Here is a 6,442-nt window from a genome sequence, read left to right as displayed (position 1 = left end):
TAAACAAAATATACACAACAAAATGTACAATGAATATATAATAATGTTTAATTAAATAACAAACTCATCTTGAAATAATAATATTAGGTTGTTGAACAACAAACTTTCGTTTGCGTATAACCCAGATATAAGTTGCTTTCATTAATACAGAGGCCGAGCTTACCGGTCCGAAATTACCTGATGCCGAGATTACTCGGGTCCGAAGTTACCAGGCCGAAGTTACCACGTTACCACGTTACGCCTGATATTGGTGACAAATCGTAGTTTAAACACTGATATGATCGACTAATTTTGACTTGGCTAAGAAGCTCGAACATAAGTTGAAATGAATTTAAAACGTCTGTAAATCTTGCCGTCAATTCACTAAGTAAGACTTTAAAACATGCCCTTTATTTTCATTTCTGTATTAATGTGCCTTTCATTGAACTGCCTTACAATACATATTACATATTACACTACACTACACTACACTACACTACATTATATTATATATATTACTTTATATTGCATTACTGTAATACAGTACATTACAGGATGCCAAAAAGAACCTATACACTTTTCACCGAACACAAGTTGTGATCAGTCAGGCGTTACAAGGAAGACTGGTTTTGCACAAAGGCATGTGCACGATCAAATACGAAGTAGGCAAGTGACGAGTTCACAGTTAATGAAATACTGAATGATAGCCATTGAAACAAGTTCAAATCATATCGCGTTCAGTATATATTGCATTATGCTTCGTTTGTGTGCAAGCATGCATACATAAATGCACCAATACAAACTGTTCATGATATGTAATGGTAAACGAAATAATCGAACTAATAAATATACAATGACAGTGCATACAAACTAGCTGAAGCTCTATATAACTGACGATCGCTTCTTACGATTGAAAGAGTACCGTATGGTTTCTGTCCAGTATAAGGTAGATGCAACAATAGTTCATTATTCACAGGAACAGATGTTAAATGTTTTAACAGTATGACCTACAAAATGTATTTCCGAGAACCCAACCTTTTTGTTTATTAATATGTAAGTGAAAAGAGTGGAAAAAACATCGCAGCACGTTCCTGGAAACACCAAATTGTTTTGGGGTTTTTTGTTTTTTGGGGGGATTTTTTGGGGGGGTAGGCCTAAGCCTGGATAATCATCAAACCGACTTTCCAAGCGACCTAATATAGACATTGATATCAAAGAGATAACAGACAATACAAGGATTTAAAGATCAAAGTTCTTAGCATAAACAGAAAGTAGAAATTATCAGTATAGGTGAATGGGTTTACAGCATCACCCACATGCGTCATCAACCTTCACGCCTACCCCCCCCCCCCCCAAACACACACAGCAAATACGTATATCTACACACTGTCACACAGCACACATGTATATCCACACATAGCACATGTATATCTACACACAGCACATATTTATGTCAACCACATCACACATGTATATCCACCCACATCACACGTGTATATCCTCCTACATCACACATGTATATCCACCCACATCACGCATGAATATTCACCCACATCACACATGTATATCCACCTACATCACACGTGTATATCCTCCTACATCACACATGTATATCCACCAACATCACGCATGTATATCCACCCACATCACACCATGTCAAAATGGAAATTGTCAAAATCGAGAATAACACCCCATGCACTTGTACGGGGCAACTGCGTGATGCACGTGCAAACTATAGAATGTGTTTCGGTGTGTTGATAAACAGACTTGAACGTTCTTTACTAGTATTCCCGATTTTGACCATTTCCAGGAAGGTCGATTAATCACCGTGGAACTTTATTTCTGTCAATCTTTTGTTTTGTTTTTAGTCATTTTTATTGTTTGAATTTGCGATTTACTGATAAAAAAAAAAACCCGTCAACTTTCAAATTTCACTTCTGACCCCAATCGTCCTTCGAGATCTTTGGTGGTCATAAAACCTACTGTAATACTGAACTACCGGTTGTAATGTTTGCCCAATTAATTCATTATTATATTATAACCATTCCCCACAGCTAATATACCTTACAATTTTGGCAATTATAAATTCTTATTAGAGTTCCCCTACTTTTTTTGAAGAGGATATATATATACTCTTCAAAAGAAGAAACGCAAAACCACATTGTCGTAACATTTGGAGAATTGATTTAATTATTGAATGGTGAGTCCGATAATTACCAAATGTTGCAGGATTGTTCACAATTCACTCTAGTCCATTGTGAGTAAGTGATAGGACACACCACCAAGGTCAAGGTCATCTGGAGTCAATACCGGGTGTGGCCTCCGCGTGTGTTGACAACTGCCTGGCACCGCCTGCCCATTGAAGCAACCAGAGTACGGATGACGTCCCGGGGGATGGTGGCCCACTCGGCCTGCAAGGCTGCTGCCAGCTCGGGCAGGGTCTGGGGCTGTGGTTGTCGCTGTCGGAGGCGTCGGTCCAACTCGTCCCATAGATGCTCAATTGGGTTCAAATCCGGTGATATCGATGGCCAAGGAAGGACATTAATGTTGTTGTTCTGTAGGAAAGCCGTTGTGAGACGTGCTGTGTGAGGCCTGGCGTTGTCATGTTGGAACACTGCGTTGGCGTTGGCCATAACTGGAACGATGTGTGGCCGGAGGATCTGGTCAATGTAGCCCTGTGCATTCAGGTTGCCCTGCACGTGGACCAGGTCAGTTCTGCCAGTGTGTGAGATGGCTGCCCACACCATGACACTACCCCCGCCGAATCTGTCCACTTCCTGCACGCAGTTTGCCGCATAACGTTCACCACGACGCCTATACACGCGACATCTTCCATCATGACGTCGGAGCAGAAATCGGGACTCGTCACTGAACCACACCTGTCTGCATCGCAGTTGAGGCCATTGTCGATGAATCTGGCACCACTGCAGTCGGAGTCGACGGTGTTGTGGTGTTAAGATGACACCTCGAACTGGACGTCTGGCACGAATTCCTACCTCACGTAGGCGGTTCCGTACGGTCTGGTCGGATATCCTGCGCAAACCTGGTATTGCTGCGGCTGTGGAGGTGGCAGTAGTCAATCGTTCCCGAAGGTGGCGTACCCGGATGTAGCGGTCCTGCCCGGGGGTAGTGACCCGTGGTCGACCGGATCTAGGGAGGTCACGTGTTGATCCATGTTGCTGGTAATGGTCCCACAGTTTGGAGATGGTGCTTGGGGACACATGGAATGCCCTGGCAACGGCCGTTCTGGATTCGCCTGCGTCTAGTCGGCCGATGGCATTGTTTCTCTGCGGTTCACTGAGACGTGGCATGTCCTGGATTGTCAACTGTCGGCCAGATACAGAGGCCAGGCAAGCGAACACCCTTCACTTTTATACTGTCGGTGTTCATGTTGCACGTGCAGACAACGCACGTGCAGTGGTGACATGGTTTGCACGTGGCTGCGTTTTTGCGAATATTCACATTTTGGAACTTTATTGTACAGTAGCTGCGTTTTATCGAATGTAACCGTGGGAATGTGTTTGGGACATGCAATGACCTTATATTCACAAAGCATGAACCGGTAGGAAACATAAAATCGGAGTTATAACCCATTTGTACCCTTTTGCGTTTCTTTTTTTGAAGAGTATATATATATATATATATATATATATATATATATATATATATATATATATATATATATATATATATATACACACACATACACACACATATATACACACACACGGACACACACACACACATACATATCACACATATATCCACTAACACCAACCACCACATAAAACCCCATTCACATAGCACACACACACGTGCATGCAAATCCACCCATGCCAATCACCACATTAAAAACGTCCCACCTTACAAACTTGAACACATACATATGTCCACCACCACGACTACCATATCACATCACACTACCAACAGAAATGTATATCCACCCACATCAACCACACTGTCTTCACTACTGTATGCTAAACATCTGATAAACACCGCCCACCTAACAGGTACACATACATACCCTCCACCAACACTGTCTTCACTACTGTATGTTAAACACCAGATAAACACCGCCCACCTAACAGGTACACATACATACCCTCCACCCACACTGTCTTCACTACTGTATGTTAAACACCAGATAAACACCGCCCACCTAACAGGTATACATACATACCCACCACCCACACTGTCTCCACTACTGTATGTTAAACATCTGATAAACACTGCTCACCTAACAGGTATACATACATACCCACCACCCACACTTTCTCCACTACTGTATGCTAAACACCAGACAAACACCGCCCACCTAACATGTACAAATACATACCCACCGCCCACACTGTCTCCACTACTGTATGTTAAACACCTAATAAACACTGCCCACCTAACAGGTACACATACAAACCTACCACCCACACTGTCTCCACTACTGTATGTTAAACACCTGATAAACACTGCCCGCCTAACAGGTGCACATACATACCTACCGCCCACACTGTCTCCACTACTGTATGTTTAACACCTGATAAACACCGCCCACCTAACATGTATACATACATACCCACCGCCCACACTGTCTCCAGTACAGTATGTTAAACACCAGATAAACACCGCCCACCTAACAGGTACACATACATACCCACCACCCACACTGTCTCCAGTACTGTATGTTAAACACCAGATAAACACCGCCCACCTAACAGGTACACGTACATACCCACCACCCACACTGTCTCCACTACTGTATGCTAAACACCAGATAAACACCGCCCACCTAACAGGTACACGTACATACCCACCACCCACACTGTCCCCACTACTGTATGCTAAACTTCTGATAAACACCGCCCACCTAACAGGTACACGTACATACCCACCACCCACACTGTCTCCACTACTGTATGTTAAACATCTGATAAACACTGCCCACCTAACATGTACCAATACATACCCACCACCCACACTGTCTCCACTACTGTATGCTAAACACCTGATAAACACTGCCCACCTAACATGTACAAATACATACCCACCACCCACACTGTCTTCACTACTGTATGCTAAACATCTGATAAACACTGCCCACCTAACATGTTCAAATACATACCCACCACCCACACTGTCTTCACTACTGTATGCTAAACATCTGATAAACACTGCCCACCTAACATGTTCAAATACATACCCACCACCCACACTGTCTTCACTACTGTATGCTAAACATCTGATAAACACTGCCCACCTAATATGTACAAATACATACCCACCACCCACACTGTCTTCACTACTGTATGCTAAACATCTGATAAACACTGCCCACCTAACATGTACAAATACATACCCACCACCCACACTGTCTTCACTACTGTATGCTAAACATCTGATAAACACTGCCCACCTAACATGTACAAATACATACCCACCACCCACACTGTCTTCACTACTGTACACCTGATAGTCATATGCTAATTGTGTTCGTGAATGTCATTATACAAGCATGCCTTTCCTTTCTGTTTCTAGGACTGGTCTGAAGTATGACGTACCAAGCGAATAACGTACTGAAGTCTTCATCCACGACTGAAAGGTTCATTACCATTTGCAGTCAAGGACTGCATGTCTTTACTGAGTAACAATGAAACGATTAGGTTTAGCTATTGCAAAACTGTATTTGGGCATATTTATTGCATTCTGTAATGCAATACTTTATCTGTTTGATGCAGTAACAAAATCAGATAACAAAACAATAACTAAACAAAATGTCTCTAGACTAACACGTGATCTCGAAACACCACCATTAACGACTGGAGGTCATTTGAAACGAACAGACAATGAATGTGGCGAGTCCATATCATTGGGAACAAATTTGTTGTTTCAGAGATTTAGGGACAAACATCAAGATGATACAATACTTCCTACTGGTAAATTCATGTCATTTGAAAATTATTTTTACCATCATAATACTGCAACCAGCAATCATAACCCTTCTTTGTTATTGGACATTGAACGTGCAATCGAGATACATGAGAACAATGAAGTTGTAAAAGATCAACACATTTCCGAAACTGGTAAAAGATTGTCCAAACTTCCAGTTCAGAACAGACTTTGGCCAATAATAGCAAAAGGAGAGGAGTGTGGTGTTCTGTATGAATCTGTCGTACTTTCGGTTTTGTGTAGTGTTGGAAGTTCTTTATATTACAGAGGTTTTTCCCAAACTGAAAGGAAAAAGTTTGAATTAAAAAAACTCCAGTTCTGCCATCATGGTGGAGACAGCTTATCACTTATGAATGTCTTCAGAGAGTGGAACAAACAACCAAAAAACGAGAAATATGAATGGTGCATCCAAAATTCCATTAATACCCGTGTTATTCGAAGTATTAAGGAAATGGTCAATAAAATTTGTGCATTACTCAAATATGAACTTGGCTTGGATGTTACCCATTCTTTTAAAAAGTCT

Source organism: Gigantopelta aegis, chromosome 3, assembly GCF_016097555.1.
Source record: "Gigantopelta aegis isolate Gae_Host chromosome 3, Gae_host_genome, whole genome shotgun sequence".
In the NCBI taxonomy this organism is placed as follows: Eukaryota; Metazoa; Mollusca; class Gastropoda; order Neomphalida; family Peltospiridae; genus Gigantopelta; species Gigantopelta aegis.
Note: the sequence above shows the minus strand (reverse complement) of the source record.